Source organism: Lathyrus oleraceus, chromosome 6 (genome assembly GCF_024323335.1).
Source record: "Lathyrus oleraceus cultivar Zhongwan6 chromosome 6, CAAS_Psat_ZW6_1.0, whole genome shotgun sequence".
In the NCBI taxonomy this organism is placed as follows: domain Eukaryota; kingdom Viridiplantae; phylum Streptophyta; class Magnoliopsida; order Fabales; family Fabaceae; genus Lathyrus; species Lathyrus oleraceus.
Genome location: NC_066584.1, coordinates 240134676 through 240154968, shown reverse-complemented (window position 1 = coordinate 240154968; position 20293 = coordinate 240134676).

The window sequence follows — 20293 nt, the reverse complement described above, 5'->3', positions numbered from 1 at the left end:
ATATTCTTTTCAAACATATTAGTGAAAATGGATGTCATACATATTTGAAAATGTAGTAGGGGCATTGCACAACCCAAACGACATCCTTCTATAGGCAAAGATACCATACAGGCATGTGAATATTGTTTTCTCTTGATCCTTAGGGGCTACTGCAATTTGATTATACTTTGAGTACCCATAAAGAAAGGAATAGTACTCATGACTGGCAAGCCTCTCCAACATCTAATCAAGGAAATGGAGAGGAAAATGATCTTTCCTTGTTGCGGTGTTGAGCCTTCTGTAATTAGTACACACTCTCAAACTAATTACTATTCAAGGGGGAATTAATTCATTTTTTCATTCATTATCACTGTTGTTCCTCCCTTTTTGACACCACATGCACAAGACTCACCCATTAATTGTCAGATATAGGATAAATTATACATGCATCCAACCATTTTACCACTTATTTTCTAACTACTTCTTTCATTGTTGGATTCAATCTTCTTTGGGGTTGAACCACAGGTTTGTGATCATCTTCCATCAATATTTTGTGCATGCACACTATCTGGCTTATTCCTTTCAAGTCTCTAATGGTCCATCCAATGACACTCTTGTATTTCTTGAGTACATGTACTAGTTTCTCCTCTTATTTTTCCTATATAAACATGAACTTATGATAACTGGACAATTCTTTTCATTGTCCAATAAGACATGTTTAAGATTCTTAGGTAGTTGCTTCAACTTCGTTCCTTTATCTGATTCCTTTTGGATTTTTGCTTCCTATGGTTCTTTTGACCGATGTGGTTTGTATCTTGGCCACTGAGGTTGTGCTTCCATCATAACTAGCACTTTGTTTTCCATCCTCATTCTCTTCTATTTCCTGAAATATAGGCTAAGGACTCTTTCCAAAGGTAACTTAGGTGTTTGCATCTGAACAAATGAAGCAATCACTGTGTATAACACTGATCGGTCATCATTTACACTTAGTTTTCATCATCCATCCAGCATTGAATCTTCAAGAATCGGTAACATTTTGCTCTTTATTTTAGTTAATTTCTTAAGTTTATCGCGTTTTATAAATTTCTTCTTGTTTTATGTTGCATTAGTAGTTCTTCTCTTTTTGTCGCATTTTTTGTGTTTTTGTGTAATACTGTTTGGTTTCCAGGTCCAACAACAAGTCCGAAAGGTGCGTACCGGAAGAATGGAAGTCAAAGACATCATGCAAAGAGAAAAAAGACAAAAACAGGGGGTTGACACGGGTGCCCGTGTCAGCTGATACGGCCCGTGTAAGCATGTGCAGAAAAGAGTTGGTAGAACCTAGAATCAAGGGGGCTGATACGGGTGCTAGTGTTAGCTGACACGGCCCGTGTCAGCATGTGCAGAAAAGAGTTGGTGGAACCTAGAATTCAGGGGGCTGACGCGGGTGCCCGTGTCAGCAAGAGCTAGAGCTTGGAAACTTACAGTGAGTCCAACACGGGCAGCCGTGTCACCTGACATGGCCCGTGTTGGCCATTTCGCCCCATTTGCTGATTTTTCGTGTATTGACCCCTTTGTACGTCCGGAGGGCAGTTTGGGTATTTCGTAATGTTTTTAGTTGATTGGAAGCTATTTAGTCTTGATTTTGGCATAGAGAAAATGACTTTTTTTTGTAGAAGAAAAGAGACAGAAAGAAGAAGCGAGCGTGCAAGGTGTTTAGAGGATAAGAGATCTTCAAGATTGGAAGAGATTGAAGATCAACCTTCATCAACAACAAATTCTAATGTCTCTAATTTGTAATTTACTGTCTTTGAATATTATGAGAAGCTAAACCCCCCAATGCTAGGGGGGTGTCCCTGAATTTCTACTGTATGAATACTTTTTCTATGTTTTTATGATCATCGATGTTGTCTTCATTCAAATTATTATACAACGTTCTTAATGCTTTATTTTATCGGACAAATGAACTTCTGATCTCTGGTTAAGGTTTAGGTCGGACAAACCGCCTTATCGCTTATTGTATAATAAAACTCTGGTTTAATCACTTAGGAATGAGGATCAAACCGTAGTAACTGTTAATTCTTGATCAGTTACATATTTCGTAACATCAATTTGAATAACTAAGGAATTAGGATTGAAATTAACTGTTAATGGTTTTCGGCTAAGGAATTAGAGAAAAAAATTCTTGAGAATCGGTTTTGAATAATTGCAACGTAGATGGTATATAATATGAAAGAAGTGTATTATAAAGCAATTCACACATCTGGCCCTAGCATGCTTTCTCTTATCGATTAAACAGTTTTTATACGCTTAATATTTTTATTTCTCGTTCTTATTATTTTTGAAAACACTCATCAAACCCCCTATGATCTTTTGTTCAGTTGAATTATTATCAAGATTGGTACTTATTACGCAGTCCTTGAGATTGATACGCGGGATAACTCCCATTTTATTACTACATTGGTGCAAATAGTACACTTGCTATTTTACCGATCAAGTTTTTGGTGCCATTGCCAGGGACTGCCAAAGTATAAGTTGAAAAATAATTCAATTGGAATTTTGTTGCTCTGCAGCCAAAAAAATTCTGTATTATTGTTTATTCTAATAATTGTCTAATATGTGTATGCGAGGTAAGGCCTCAGCTGAATTTCTTTTTGACGCAGAACCAGAAAGGTTATTGCATGCAAGACGATGAAAAGCTAGGCTGGAACTTTCAGAAGTAACCTCTATTGTGTCTGAGTCTGAAAAAGAAGAAGTTGTTTCAGTTCATTCGGAAGAATCCGAAGCCGTTTCTGAACCAATGGTTGAAGCTCCACCTCCTGCGGAAAGACTTTTGGGTGACTATGGAGTTGCAAATGCTGCTACTGGAAGGTTAATAATTGTGAACCAACCGGTAAATGTTGATCATTTTCAGCTACACCCTTCAACAATTCGTCAACTCGAAAGGAGACCGTTCTCCGGAAAAATCAATGAAGATGCCAACAAGCATTTACAAAGATTTCTGACCATGACAACATCGTTAAAAATTGAGGGACACTCAGAGGAAGCTAAGAAGTTGGTGATGTTTCCGTTTACACTGTCGGAAGATGCCGAAGAGTGGTTTTACTCTTTACCTGCGGGAAGCATAACAGCTTGGCAACAAATGGAGACAACATTTTTGAATGAGTACTTCCCTACTTCGGTGTATATCCGTAAGAGATATGATATTGTTAATTTCAAACAAAAGGAAAGAGAGTCACTCGGAGACGCTTACAAGAGGTTTAAGCGATTGTTGGTTGCATGTCCTACTCATAACATGGATGCAACTGAACAGATGCAAAATTTTGTGAATGGCCATAGAATGAAGACTAAGAAACTCATAGACATAGTTGCCGGTGGCTCAACAGATTTTACAACAGCCACTGGAATAAAGAAAATCATTGAAGCCATTGCAGCAAATGAGCATCTGGAACTCTATGACCGCAATGTAAGTCAACCTGAAGGTATCATTGATCTCAAGCTAGCAAATCAAGTTGTGAAGATGGAAGATTAAATAACAGCTGAAGTAGAGAGAAGACTCAAGAAAATGACTCTTGACACTCAAACGGTGGCACAAGTGCAACCGGTTCAACCTATTCAAGCAGTTAGTTGTGAAATTTGTGGAGGACCTCACTTCGCCATGCATTGTGTGGCAACTGCACAACAGGTAGAAGAGATTAATTTTCTGAAGCAGAACAATCCTTACTCCAATACGTATAATCCTGGATGGAAAAATCATCCAAATTTTTCCTGGAAGGACCAGCAAGGAAATGCTCAAAATCAAGCGCCCATCCAATATCAAAGCCAACCACAACAACAGTATCGACCACAACAACAACAACCTTACCAGCAGCAGTTTCACCAATCCCAACAACAATTTCAACAACAGGTTCCAAGAAAAGTAGATTGGGAAATTGCCATTGAAAAAATGACAGCTCAAAGTTCACAATTTCAAGAGGAGACTAGAAGTAATCTGAGAAACACTAGTGCTTCAATAAAAAATCTGGAAATGCAAATGAGTCAGATTGCTCAACAACTCGCGGGTTCGCAAACACCGGGTGCATTACCGAGTGCTACAGTTACAAATCCACGAGAGGATAATAATGTGAGTGTTGTAACCACAAGGAGTGGTAAAGCAAAAGAAGTCCCTGAGAAAGATGATGACCAAGAAGACCAATTACTTGAAGTTGAGTTGGAGATAAAAGAAAATGAGGTTGTTAGTGAAGAGGTGGCAGTACCTAAACTGGTGGTTAAAGAAAAAGTTAGTGAATCAAAGCCGGTTGTCAAACTCTCTTTCCCCACAAGAAATAAGAAGAAAGAGCAATATGAGAAGAACTTCGAGAAATTCTTGGAGATGTTCAAAAAGCTTGAGATTAACATTCCGTTCTTGGAGGCACTTGAGCAAATGCCCTCTTATGCTAAATTTATGAAGGATGTTATTTCAAAAAAGAGGAGCACTGACACTGACTCTATTGTACTAACCGAAACTTGTAGTGCGATTTTATAGGGTATGAAGATTCCGGTAAAGAAGAAATATCCCTTGCACTATCGGGGATAGATCTTTCAAAAAGGCCCTTATAGACTTAGGGGCAAGTGTGAGTCTCATGCCGTTATCCATTTACAAGAGGTTGGGGATTGAAAAGTGCAAGATACTAGAATGACACTTCAATTTGCTGACCACTCTGTGAAGAGACCTTATGGAGTGGTGGAATATGTTCTTGTGAAGATTGATAAGTTTGTATTTCTGGTGGACTTTGTCATCTTAGAAATGCCGAAAGATGAAGAGATACCGCTCATTCTTGGTAGACCATTTTTGGAGACCGGAAGATGTTTGATAGATATAGAAGAGGGCACCGTGACTCTAAAAGTTTACGACGAAGAGTTAAAAATTGATGTGCGTAACACCATGAAATACAAAGATGATGTGGCCACCAGTCAACACATAGAGGTGATTAATCAAATGGTTCTGAAAGAAAATCCTCTAGATGAACAAAAATTACCCTTGGAGAGAGTTCTAAGCCTGTCAATTTCTGAAGACACTCAAGAAGTTGATGAAAAGGAGAGGGAAGTGTTAACTATGATGGCAACACAACCACCCTTTAAGGGATCTCGATCACTCCGATGGGAAAACTTAAGGGAACCCCAGGTTGAGGAAAAGAAAGATGAGACCAAGAAAGTGGCTGAGCTGAAACAACTGCCTGAAAATCTCAAGTATGTTTTTCTAGATCCCGAAAGGAAATGCCCGGCTATTATAAGCTCTAATCTAGAAGTTTCTCAAGAAGACAAGCTTGTCAAGGTTCTGAAGAAGCACAAAAGTGCAATGGGATGGGCGATATAAGACTTGAAGGGAATTAGCCCTACGGTGTGTATGCATAAAATTCTCATGGAAGATGGTCACAAACCAGTGGTGCAACCCCAAAGAAGACTAAATCCCGCAATGAAGGAAGTGGTTAGGAAAGAGGTTGTTAAACTATTAGATGTTGGGTTAACTTATCCCATATTCGATAGCTCTTGGGTGAGTCCTATTCATGTGGTCCCGAAGAAAGGAGGGACTACAGTTATAAGGAATGAGAAAAATGAGTTACTCCCTACAAGGACGGTCACGGGGTGACGTGTGTGCATCGATTACAGGAGGTTGAATTTGGCGACCAGAAAGGATCATTTTCCGTTACCATTCATTGATCAGATGTTGGAAAGGTTGGCAGGTCATGAGTATTATTGTTTCCTTGATGGATACTCTGGATACAATCAGATAGCGGTTGCACCAGAAGATCAAGAGAAGACAGCTTTTACTTGCCCCTATGGTATTTTTGCTTACAGAAGAATGCCATTCGGGTTATGTAATGCACCAGCCACATTTCAAAGATGCATGACTTCTATTTTTGATAATTGTTTAACTAACCTTTCCCTTGTGTTAGAAAGATGCCAACATACCAATCTGATTCTCAATTGGGAGAAGTGTCACTTCATGGTGCGAGAAGGAATAGTCTTGGTTCATAAAATCTCTCACAAAGGGATAGAAGTGGACCAAGCCAAGACTGAGGTAATAGAAAAGCTACCCCCTCCTATGAACGAAAAAGGTATAAGAAGTTTCTTAGGGCATGCGGGTTTCTACCACAGGTTCATAAGAGATTTTTCCAAGATAGCTAAACCCTTAACCACCCTGTTGGTTAAGGACAAGGCTTTCATTTTTGATAAAGAGCGTGTCGTTGCTTTTGAAACTATAAAAAATAAATTGGTGACGGCACCAATTGTCATTGCCCCAGATTGGTCTCTACCTTTTGAGATCATGTGTGATGCGAGTGACATTGCAGTGAGAGCAGTTCTTGGGCAACGTAGTGATAAACTGCTACATGTTATATATTATGCTAGTCATGTTTTGAACCCTGCACAAATGAACTACGTGACTACCGAAAAGGAGTTGCTAGCTATGGTCTATGCCTTTGATAAATTCAAGCAATATCTGTTGGGTTCTAGAGTCATTGTTTATACTGACCATGCTGCTTTGAAGTATTTATTTGCTAAGCAAGACTCTAAGCCAAGACTATTGAGATGGATCCTACTCCTCCAAGAGTTTGATATGGAAATTCGTGACAAAAGAGGGTGTGAAAATATTGTGGCAGATCACCTCTCTCGGATGTCCCCCATATAGGAGAATGAGGAAAAGCGTCTAATAAAGGATGAGTTTGCTGACGAACACATCCTTGCGGTTATTGGAATGCTTTGGTTCGCGAACTATCTAGTAGGCGGGGGGATCCCTAGAGAATTTGACTCTAACCGAAAGAAAAAGTTTGTGCATGATTGCAGATTTTACTTGTGGGATGACCCATTCTTATACAAGAAAGGAGTAGACGGGTTGGTCAGAAGATGTGTTCCCGAAGAAGAATAAAGGGATGTCCTGAAAGTTTGTCATGATTCTAACTATGGTGGACACTTTAGTGGTGATAGAACTGCTGCCAAAGTCCTCCAGTCAGGCTTATACTGGCCGATACTTTTCAAAGATGCTCAACAAGTAATCAAAGAGTGCGATAAGTGTCAAAGGATGGGAAACATCTCAAAAAGAAATCAGATGCCGCAAAACCCCATGCTGGAAGTTGAACTCTTCGATGTTTGGGGTATTAACTTTATGGGACCGTTTCCACCTTCATTTGGAAAGAATTACATTTTGGTGGCGGTGGATTATGTATCCAAGTGGGTAGAAGCAGTTGCTCTACCAATAAATGATGCAAAAGTGGTAGTCAAGTTTCTGAAAGAAAACATATTTGTCAGGTTTGGAGTGCCAAGAGCTCTAATAAGTGATGAAGGAACTCAGTTCTTAAATCACCTAATGGAGAAGCTACTTTTGAAGTATAATGTAAAACATCGGGTAGCCACTCCGTACCACCCGCAAACAAGTGGTCAAGTTGAAGTGTCAAATAGGCAGCTGAGACAAATCCTGGAGAAGACGGTTAACGCTTCTCGCAAGGATTGGGCGAGTAAGCTTGATGATGCGCTTTGGGCATACCAAATTGCTTTCAAAACGCCGATTGGTATGTCCCTTTATCAATTGGTATATGGTAAGGCATGTCACCTACCCTTGGAACTTGAACACAAAGCTTTGTGGGCTTCAAAATTCCTTAACTTGGATCTTGTGAAAGCGGGAGAATCCCGAATCCTTCAACTCCATGAGTTAGAAGAATTTAGGAACCGGGCATATGAAAATGCCAAAATCTACAAAGATCAAACTAAGAAATGGCATGATAGAAGAATCCAAAGGAAGGAATTTCGGGAAGGATAAATGGTACTATTGTTTAATTCACGGATGAAGTTGTTCTCTGGAAAACTAAGATCGAAATGGTCGGGTCCGTTTGTGGTACACAAGGTATATCCCCATGGTGCAATCGAAATAAAAAATCCATCCAATGGGGATATTTTTAAAGTGAATGGCCAAAGATTGAAGCCTTACAACAAAGAGCAAGAAGTTGGCCAAATTGATGTTGTTCATCTTGTCTGATAAGATGTGCAACCGTCGAGCCAAGTGACGTTAAACGAAGCGCTACGTGGGAGGCAAACCATGCTTTTGTATCTAATTATTTTCTTTGTTTGGTTGTGTGCTATTTACTTGTAGGTGTGAACAGTGTTTGCTAGAGGAGTTAAAGATCTCGTACCCAAAAAGTCTCTGGAAAAGTCGAAAGCAGAAGCCTGGCACGGCTCGAGAAAGCATTGAAGGAAAATGAAAAATCAGGGGCCTGACACGGGCGCCCGTGTCAGGAAGTGCCAAGGAAGTGTCAGAAAGGGGGTTTCCAGGGGCCTAACACGGGTGCCCGTGTCAGGTGACACAACCCGTGTCAGCCCTTACGTGAAATAAGCTGCTTTTTGGAAGAACACGGCCCGTGTCCTTGAGGTGTTGTGCGCTGACACGATCGCCCGTGTCAGCTGACACGATCGCCCGTGTCAGCTGACACGGCCGTGTCAGCTAGCGTAGTGTGATTTTTTTCAAAATTTTGTATCGTTGGTGCATGGGCCCACCACCGAATTTCCCTAAATAAATCCACTTTATCACCTATTCTCTCCTCATTAACCTCTTCTCCTTCCTATTCTCTCACCTCCATCTCTCTTTCAATCAAAAATACCTAAAAACCTCCATTTTTCCCACTTAAAGCTCCCTACTTTCACCTTATATCTCCATCATATCTCCATCCGTCTTCACAAAAGTTCTACCATTTTCCATCATCGACCTTGCTACGGTAATATTTTTGCCTAATCTCTCTTTTCAATTTCTTGTGTCTTTTTGTTGTGTGCAGGTAAGAATATGTCTCGCCGAGTAGAAAAAAGCAAAAATGTGGCGGAATCATCCCGACCACATCAAAGGGCGAGAAGAACCTCGAATGAGCACGACATTGTGTTCGAGAACTTGGAGCACCAAAAGAGGTATGTGGTTCATCTTAAAAGAAAATTAACCCCCACCAGGTACATGTGTAATGGCACTTTGTAGGAATTGGGATTGCAAGCTGAGGTTCACCGTATGTTCCACACCTTAGGAATGCTAGAATTCATGTAGCTAGAAGCGCCAACTTTCGCGCGCATTACGCTTGAATTCTTGAGTACCATTGAATTTAAGCTGAAAAATAGGTGGAATAGAACAGAAAAAGAATACTACGGTACGTTGCAGTTTCGATTATATAATACTGATATGGAATTGTCTGTGGATGAGTTAGGGAGTATCTTAAAACTCCCAATCGTAGGCCCTGGAACGGTGCCCGATACGTTTGTCCCGGCGGAATTTTTGACCGCTATAACAGGTAACACTAAATATGTTTCCAAAGGGGCAAAAGCATCGGATATCCATAACCCGTGTTTCAGGTACGAGCAGAAAGCTTTGGCGTACACCATGTTTGGTCGCGGAGATAGCACCGGTTTCGCCACCCAAAAGGAGTTGTTCTTTTTGTACAGTATGGCAGCACAAACTCCAATCAACGTAGCAGCATTTGCAGCTGACTACTTAGGTAGAGTTGGTTGCGCTACTTCAGGAGACATTTCGGTTGGCGGCATGATTACACAGATTACCGATCATTTTGGATTTGGTGCTGCACTGGCTGACTCTCCACAGGTGCCAGGTAAAACCAAACTGGACATGACCGTGTTGATCCAACAAGACATGATTGCGGTAAAACAAGATTGTTGTTCTCTTATTTGCCAAAAAGTCCATGTCCTTGCTTTACCTGCTTATGATTTCATCAGTATTACTAACAGAGCCAACTGGCTTTATGACTGTCCCGACCTGGATGAGGGGGACGAAGATTTTCTTTACTCTTTGCATGCAGATGAACATATGGAAGGTGCACCGAGCACCGAGGAGCCGTTTTACCAACAACCGCAAGAACCGACTCAAGCTTCAGGGTCCTACTCCATGCCGCAAGACCAATGGGGTTGGATTCAAGATGAGATCGGTCACCTTTGCACGGAGCAATCTAGGCAAGGTGGGGAGCTCACCAGGTTCGGATTCGAACAACGCCGTCAAGGGACGGTTTTGGATGAGATGAACGCGATGATGTAACGCATGATGTTGCATTATCCGTACCCGCCCCCACCTCCACAGTAAACATTGTGAGTACCCCTCTTATCTTGACATTAAACATTACGGACAATGTTTGGTTCAAGTGTGTGGGGGTTTTTAATTGTTTTGTATTTTATTTTTAGTTGTGTCTGTTGTGTTACTTTGTTTGTCGTTGTGTGGCTGTTTTATTTTTTTTAAGTTACAGATGAAAGTGGATTATGCTGGATAAATGATGGACTAGCGAACAGTGAGGGAAAGACGCAACCCCGGATTTGCTCCCAAGGCAACCTGGAAGGTGATACAGCTGAGAAACAAAATGTTGGACGCAACTTGGAAACTCTAGACTGAAAGAGGGGAAGGTAAGCCCAAGCTGAAAAAGAAGTTGTTTGTCATAAAGAGTGGTTTGGAGCCTACAAGCTTATCCAACATGGTGAGATTTCAACATAACCAAACACAAAAGAGCACATTCAGGTATGACTTTATCTCTCTAATTTTGCGTAAGTTCTACTGATACAGCATAATACAAAGATGCACACTGAGGCACGTTGTTTGTTTTCACCCTTTTAGCCTTTACAGCCATCCATAATGTTGTATTTATTCGTTGTTAACCTCGTTGAGCCTGTACCCCCTTGTTTGTGTAAACCGTCATGTTAACCATAAGCCAAACACTTCCTACCCTCGCTCGGCATGATTGTTGTAGTGTAAAATTTATGCAAAAAGATAAGTTTGGAGTGGTAATCCTTAGAAGAAATTTTGGAAAAGGGGCAAGTGCAACAAAATGAAAAGAAAAATTGTGTAGAAACATCCGCTTCTACCGGGAAAAAAAAAGAGAAAAGAAATGAAAAAAATAGAAATGAAGTATAAGCACTTGCCTAGGTCATAGACTCATGCATTATTGTGATACTCAAAAGAAAAATTCGAGTGAAAAAAAAGTCAAGATTGGACGTCACCCCATAAAATAATTCGTGCACAAAGAAAAACAGCAACATGAATGTCGAGTTCTAAAACCTTTTGTCATCCATTTTCTTGTCTACTCCCCCACCGTACCAAAGCCCCGTTACAACCCAGAAGACCTCTTAAAGTGTGTGAATTGTGTTTGTGTAGTTAACGTAGAATCTATTCAAAAAGTAAGAGTTGATATTGCATACCTTGATATCATGAGTGATAAACACCTTAACCCCGATAGATTTGGTGAGTAGTGTGAAGAAGTTTGCAGGTAAAAGAACACTCTGAAATGATAAGGCAGTGGATAAGTTCGAATGGATAAACCAGAAGCTTAATCGGGAAGGAGAAAGATAAGTTGCGAATAGCATCAGCTGTGTTGTGGAAAGAATAGAATCCATGGTTGACCTCTGCGTTGTCTCTTACATCACTTGAGGACAAGCAACGAGATAAGTTTGGGGTTGTGATCGGTCACCATTTACACTTAGTTTTCATCATCCATCCAGCATTGAATCTTCAAGAATCGGTAACATTTTGCTCTTTATTTTAGTTTATTTCTTAAGTTTATCACATTTTTTAAATTTCTGCTTGTTTTATGTTGCATTAGTAGTTCTTCTCTTCTTGTCGCATTTTATGCGTTTCTGTGTAGTACTGTTTGGTTTCTAGGTCCAACAACAAGTCCAAAAGGTGCGTACCGGAAGAATGAAAGTCAAAGACATCATGCAAAGAGAAAAAAGACAAAAACAGGGGGCTGACATGGGTGCCCGTGTCAGCTGATACGACCCGTGTCAGCATGTGCAGAAAAGAGTTGGTAGAACCTAGAATCCAGGGGGGTTGACACGGGTGCCCGTGTCAGCATGTGCAGAAAAGAGTTGGTGGAACCTAGAATCCAGGGGCTGACACGGGTGCCCGTGTCAGCAAGAGCTGGAGCTTGGAAACTTACAGTGAGTTCAACACGGGCAGCCGTGTCACCTGACACGGCCCGTGTTGGCCATTTCGCCCCGTTTGCTGATTTTTCGTGTATTGACCCCTTTGTACGTCCGGAGGGCAGTTTGGGTATTTCGCAATGTTTTTAGTTGATTGGAAGCTATTTAGTCTGGATTTTGGCATAGAGAAAAGGACTTTTTCCGTAGAAGAAAAGAGACAGAAAGAAGAAGCGAGCGTGCAAGGTGTTTAGAGGATAAGAGATCTTCAAGATCGGGAGAGATTGAAGATCAACCTTCACCAACAACAAATTATAATGTCTCTAATTTGTAATTTACTGTCTTTGAATATTATGAGAAGCTAAACCCCCCAATGCTAGGGGGGTGTCCCTGAATTGCTACTGTATGAATACTTTTTCTATGTTTTTATGATCATAGATGTTTTCTTCATTCAAATTATTATACGACGTTCTTAATGCTTTATTTTATCGGACAAATGAACTTCTCATCTCTGGTTAAGGTTTAGGTCGGACAAACCGCCTTATCGCTTCTTGTATAATAAAACTCCGGTTTAATCACTTAGGAATGAGGATCAAATCGTAGTAACCGTTAATTCTTGATCAATTACATATTTCGTAACATCAATTTGAATAACTAAGGAATTAGGATTGAAATTGACTGTTAATGGTTTTCGTCTAAGGAATTAGAGAAAACAATTCTTGAGAATCGGTTTTGAATAATTACAACGTAGATGGTATATAATATGGAAGAAGTGTATTACAAAGAAATTCACACATCTGGCCCTATCATGATTTCTCTTATCAGTTAAACAGTTTTTATACGCTTAATATTTTTATTTCTCGTTCTTACTATTTTTGAAAACACTCATCAAACCCCCTATGATCTTTTGTTCAATTGAATTATTATAAAGATTGGTACTTATTACGCAGTCCTCGAGATTGATACTCGGGATAACTCCCATTTTATTACTACATTGGTGCAAATAGTACACTTGCTATTTTACCGATCAAACACCTTCACTATATTAATGGTTCCCACATAATCTTTGTACCTCATAGTATCCCACACATTAATCTTCAACTCTTCATCATAAACCTTTAGAGTCATGGTTCCTTCCTTTATGCCTATCATGGATCGTCCAATCTCTAGAAATAGTCTTCCCAGGATAAGTGGAATCTTTTCATCTTCAGGCATTTCCAGAATCACAAAATCAACAAGAAACATAATTTTATATATTTTTAACTGAATATCTTCTACTACTCCATAGGTTATTTTCACTTAGTGGTCTCCAAACTAAAGTGTGGTATCTTGAATCGTACTAATGCCTAGCTTCCTGTAGATGGATCAAGGCATAAGACTCACACTAGCTCCCAAATAAATAAGTTCTTTATTGAATGTTCTATCTCCAATATTGCAGGGAATGGTGACAGAGCCCCTATCTTTATTTTTCATAGGAATCTTCATACCTTGTAAAGTAGCACTACATGTTTTAGTGAAAAGTATAGGTTCATTGTCTGTTGTGAATTTCTTGGAGATAATATTTTTCATGAACTTGGCATATATAGGCATTTTCTCTAGTGCCTCAAAAAAAGGTATATTTATCTCAAGCTTCTTGAACATCTTTAAGAACTTCTAAAAAAATCATGTTGATCCTTCTTCTTTACTCTCTGGGGATATGGGAGTTTGATGACAGGTTTTGACTCTTTTTGTTTTTCCTTCTCAACCACTTTTGGTGTGACTACTTCTTCAGGGCTTTTTATTTCCATGACTACCTCTAAGAGATGGTCTTCTTCAAATATTTAACTTTGGGACTCTCAGTTGTTTTACAACTTCTTGTCATTATAGCACTCACATTATTGCGCTCTCTTGGATTTGTCACTGTTGCACTAGGAATGGAACCTTATGCCTAAGAACCAGCTATCTGCTATGTTATCTGACCCATTTGAACTTCAAGATTCTTAATAGAAGTTATTGTGTTCCTTTGGTTGTTTCTTGTTTCTTCTTGGAATTAGGAGTTTTGAGAAGCCATATTTTTAATATCTATTTCCCAATCTTCCTTCTTAGGAATTTGTTATTAATATTATTGTGAAAACTGATTCTCGTAGTTCGGATGGGGTTGGTACTGTTATTGATTCTGATAATGAACATAACCCTGCTTTTGATCATTCCATTGCTAATATTTCTAAGAGAAGTTTAGATGACTCTTTCAACCTGGATCGTAAGTATTAGACTAGGGTTTGTTCTATTTCAGATAATTCACTTCTTCAGTTTGTTGCTACTGTGCGACACAATACATGGAAAAATGAGGACCACCACAAATCTCACAACTAATATCTTGGACCGGTTACACTTTAGCCACATGTTGAGTACCTATATTTATTGCCTTGAGTCTTCTTTCAACTTCAGCAGTAACTTGGTCATTAATCTTGATACTCTTAGTAGAAAGTTTCAAATCAATCACTCCTTATGGTTTGCTTGTACACATATCATACAACTCTAAGTGTTCATTAGCAGCAATGGCTTATATTATTTTCTTGATACTAGTGGCTATTGTCAAGTTGGATGAGCCATCAGCAGCTGTATCAATCAGTTGTTTAGTCTTTAATCTAAGTGTGTTAACAAACATTTGCATATGTTTAGTTTGATCTAAGTTGTGAGTAGGACAAGCAACAAGTAACCTCTTGAATCTCTTATATGAATCACCCAGTGATTCACCATATTTTTGTTTTAAGTTAAGGATGTCGTATCTTTTCCTGAGAAAAACTGAAGCAGGAAAATACTCATTCAAAAAAGTTGTTTCCATTTGTTCCCAAGTGGTGATACTTCCAGCAGTCAATGAGTAAAATGATTCTTTACCATCTTCAGCTAAAGTAAACGAAAACATTCTCAACTTTTTTCTTTCTTTAGTGGGAACCTCTATTTTCAAAGTATTACTCATAGTAAGAAACCTTTGTAGATGTTTATTTGCATCTTCATTAATTTTTTCTATGAAATATCTCTTCTCGAGTTGGCGGGTAGTAGTTGTGTGCAATTGAAAATTAGGAACATTCATCAACTGGTTAACTGCGGTTAAACGACTGTCTAGGGTATTTGCTCTTCCATAATCCCCAAGAAGTCTTTCTACTAGATTTTTAGCCATAACTGATATGTCTACATCTTTTTCAGATTCTGTATCAGAATGGTCAGAGTTGACTTCCTCTTGATCGTCCAGTCTTGCTTGTTGAGCTTGTCTGAGCCGAGCGTGTAATGTTCTTTTTGGTTTAGCGTCACAAGGAAAATCAGTCGAGGGTTCTCCTCGCATACAAATATTAGACAAATATTAGTCGTACATAATTAAAATAATAATTAAAAAAATATAAATAACATTTTAGTTGTAGAGCAACAAAATTTTAACCAAATTAAAACTTAAACTCTATAATCTTTGACAGTCCCCAACAAAGGTGCCAAAAATTTGATCAATAAATTAGTAAGTGTAATAATCTTCGAATGTAGTAATAATGGGAAACCTCAAATATCGATCTCAAGGACTGCTTGATGATAAAAAGTTCGCGTTCTAAATTAGTTAAACAAAGGACTTGAGGGTTTTGAATTGTTGTTTTTGGAAATAGAAAATAAAATAACAATTAAATGTAAAAATAGCAGTTGAATGGTTTTAAGTAATATGAGTAAACACGCTAGGGAAGGTGTGTGATTGGATCCTTTAATAATTTTGATCGGACCTTGCAACAACTTATTTCAAAATATTGATTTCCGGTTCTTAAGGGTGTTTACTTCTAAGTCCTTGGTGAACCTTTAAACATTCAAATTAATGCACATGTCTATAGTGAACTAAATATGAATTTAAGCATTACTTTATCAAGAATAATTCGGTTCCCTTAGGGTATCCCTAGTCCTAGGTGATATCAACTACAAAATACTCTCAATTGAGCATTAACAATGGCGGACCAACCTAGATTAATCGTAAATTAGACTCAATTTTTCTAAAAGAGAAAGAATTAAGAATAAATTGAATGAAAATCAAATATAATAAAAATTCTGTTATCACGAGGTTCAAATTGAAATCATTAGCAAATCCAGATCAGTAACACCCCCTAGCATTTAGGGGTTTAGCTACTCATAATAAAAAAAGGAAAATAAAATAATAAGTTTAGACATTATAAATAATGATATAAAATTAAGTCTTCGATCATTTAGGGTTCATGAAAATATTGATTCACCATGAAAATCTGAGTTTCTCTAGCCTTCAAAACGTGTTTTTACAGTGAAAAATCGCCCCCATAGAAATTCATGTTCTCTGGCTAAATAGGGAAATTCTGGGCTTTTTTTGACCTGGGTCGATTCATACGTGTATCGCCCTCTCTCATACGCATATAAGCCACTTTTTACAGTATGTCATATGTGCATGGCTCAGGGTAAGGCGTATGGCCTACCTGGACCCATACGCTTAAGGGTTTGGCCTAGCCTCAGTAGTATGAGTTGGTAGCCCACTACATCATATGCGTATGGACAGGGAACTAATTTTTGTACCTTCTTCGCTCTTACGCGTATAACACGTGATTTAAAGGAGTGGCCATACGCGTATGAGCTACTTCATATGCATATGAGCAGAAGATGTTCATTTTTATCTTTTTTCCTTCTGCTCATGTATTTTTGTATGGATTTTTCTCTTATCATTTTCCTTTTGTCTCTTCAGACCTGTAAACATATGAAACATTACCTCAAGCGTGTTAAATAACTCAAAAACAATAAACCATAATAAATTAAGACATGTCAAAAATTTACTAAAAACAGAGTTAAACTACTACAAAACCAACAATAATTCACATGGTTTTTACATTCAAATGATGATAAATCTAACACAAATGGTGACTGATCAATGACCAGGCGAGCTTCACTATTCCTCTCTTTCACACTCAGAATCTTTCATGTTCCTTTGCCATATATACCAATAATATAAGCACTGCATTGGAACCCTGGATATTCTATTGGATGAGGCTTGAGATATCTTTAAGTTAATCACAACCATCAAAGAGTTGTAAATATATCACCAGTGATTATTAACCTTAGTTCTTCATTTCAGCTAACTTTAGTTTGATTCATAAGGATAGCTTAATCTTGATCAACCACCTTGTGCACCTTTGACCGCATGAGCTACCTTTAGTAATTTCTTGACTTCGTACGTTGTTATCATTAAAACCACTTCAAGTGTTATTACTACGTCTGATGTTGTCATCATCAAAACCATGTTATAATCAAAGCTAAGCAGTTGTTATGTACCTATTTGCTTGCAGGTATGAAGTTGGTGATCCTGATGTTGACAACCTTCTTAATATTTTTATGAAGACAACAATGATGAATGTCGAAGTTATTGGTAATAGATTTCCAACTCTTTGATGATGGTGACCAAACTTAAATACATCACAAGACTCATCAAGTAGGAGAATCAAGATTCCATTTAAGTGCTTATATGATCGATGTATCTGGTAAAGGATATTGAAAGCCTCAGAGTTATGAAAGAGAGGAAATGCGAAAGATCTCCTGGTCGTGTCTATATGAGTGACCAAATTTTTTAAAAACTATAGAGTAACCTATAAGAATCTAAGGCAACTCACACACATACACTTAAAAGGTCTTTTGAAACCCTTTTATAACTATGAAGACTCTTAAAAAAAATCCAAGCCCTTTTTCCAGTTGATTAGGAAGCTATCAAGCTTCTTTTGATGTATTTTTTGTACTACCCAATCAATTGGGACCTTAAACCAATCGTTTTCTAGGAGGAAAATCGATTACGACAGTGTCTTAATGATTGGAAACGACTCTCTATCCAAACTTTGAAAAATGGGCCAGGATAATTGATTATTTTACTCATCCAATGATTAGCACAAAAAGCTAATTGATTTCACCATTAAAATCGCCCATGGATCATCTCTTTTTTTAGTTTACTCATCTTCTTTATAAATTAGTCGTATCTCCTCCTCATTTCACATCAAATCCCCAAATTTCTCTATTCCTTTGGAATTTATCTCTCTCTCTCTCTAGTCTCTCTCTATCTCTCTCTAAAAGGAATTATTTCGCTTAAGTTACCTTAGTGCATTCGAGTATCTACTTGCGAGGAAGTTGTATTGGTGTTATTCTTTTGTTATTAATTTTAGAGGTGTGGTATTCTTAAGAAATTGAGTTTGGTTCTTGAGATTAACATGTAATAAAAGCTCTATTTGGTTCTAGAACTTAACCAAAAAAAAAAATGTTTGGTTATTGAGATTAGCTTGGAAAATCTCTAATTGGTTTGTTATCTCAGTCTGGGTAAAAATATTAATGGTTAGGGATAAGCCATTGTTAAATCTCTTAATTTAATTGTATTGAAAATTCGTGGGCATAACCTATAAAATCCCAAGTTCGTAGTCAAAATCTCAAGAAAATCTCGTGGGGATAGGAGTAGGCGAACGTTCGACCGAACTTGGATAAATCACTAGTGCAATCTCTAAACCCTTATCTCTTTATTTATGCAAGTTACTTTACCGTTTACCTTTATCTATTTATTTTACTCTAATATTAAATAATACTAACATAATTCATTTCTTAAGTAACAAACACCTAACATTAAACCACGAACTTTGAATACCACAACTCACTCCCCCCCCCCCCTCTTGTGCTTAAATTCACTTGTCCAACAAGTGGAATCAGTGTCTAACTCTTATTAAAGACTAATCGTCCTAGGATGAAATTATATTCAAGTTATTCCTTAAAAAAACACCATTTAATGTTGAAGAGTATAGTTTGTGGAAAGATAAAATGAAAATTTTCATATAAGAGATGGGTCACGGTATTTGGAAGGCTGTGAAGGAAGGTCCACTTTTTCTTACATGCAATGTTGAAGGTGTTGTAGTAGACTGTAAGACCCCAATTTTGACCCCTAAGATCTCTCATGCCATATCATAGCTTTGCATTGGCATTTGGGTCATACCTTGGTATTCTTCTCACCTATCATTCATTAGGTTTGCATTGGGAGGGATCACCAAGTATATTTGATTGTATCATACTTTATTTTCTTTTTTAACTAACAAAAATACAAAAATATGTCTAGTGTAGCTTTGTTTCTTTTGTATGTAGTGTGTGTGTCCACTTGTGCCTCACCAAGCTCACAACCAGGGTTTGAGACCCTCAATGTAAGAGATTAAGCAAGCAAAGGTTCAAATTGGTCCTAAACATCATATATGGATCCCCATGTTATTTATTTGTAATTTTGATCAAGAATTCATCAAGAGTTTGAAGCCTGTTTGTCAAGGAAGCCCAAATTCATCTGGGCATCTTATGTGCCTTCCTCAGGAAGTTTCTTCAATAATTGGTCAAAAACATCAAGGGATACTTAATTTTTAAATCAACATAAGCATATATGATTCTACATTATCCCCAAAGAGCAAAGGAACTTCATGTTTGCAAGTTGGCTCAAGGAAGTTGGTCAGAAAAGGAACTTCATGTTTGCAAGTTGGTCAAATATAGGGTTTCCTAGACCCTATCTCCTACAATTTTTGTCATATGAAAATAATTCCAAGAGAAACGTTACTATTTATGACATTTCAAACATCTTTCGTGTTGGCATCAAGAGCTAATTTTTCTTTAAAAGTCATTTTTTATGGTGAAAGATTATAGGTCATTTTGTGTGTGCCCTAGATAGAAGGTCAACTTCCAAGAGTCATAACTTCCTCAATATTTATGGTATTAATATGATCCAAGTTTCATGATTAATTTCAATATGTCTTATTCAACTTTTCTTATTTTAAAAATATCAAATTCTACTTGCAAAGGCATGTACCATGAGGAAACATTATAGGTCCATTTTGGTCCTCATCATTGAACAAGCAAAATTCCTCAACCTCTAAAATCCATAACTCCATTATAAAAATTCCAAATTGTATAAAATTTGTGTTCAAATTCAATACAATTTAAAGGGCTACAACTTTGTAGAAGGAACCAAAGTCATTTAAAGCTCATATTAAAAGTTATTCAAGGTGGAAAAAGGATTCATTTGACTATTAACAGAAAATTTCTAAGTATGTTTGATTCTTCCAACTTCAAGGTCAGAATTCACCATGTTCCAAGCCTCAAATTGAAAAGGTTCCAACATCAAAGTTGTCCCTCATGATGATAGCTTTCCAAAGCATCGAAGATCACATCATTTGGATGAAGGAAGAAGGACTTGCACATGAGTTATTTCCATAGCTTATTTTGGAAAAATTCAAACTCAAACATGGTACCGCTTTGCATGGCCTCATGTGATGACCTTAGTAGAATTTTGGCACAAATTGGAGTGGATTGCAAGCATCATTTGGGCCTGCACACGCGCCCATGCATGCATGCAACTTGAATTGTTATTTTTGGTTCAAACTTGGAAAGA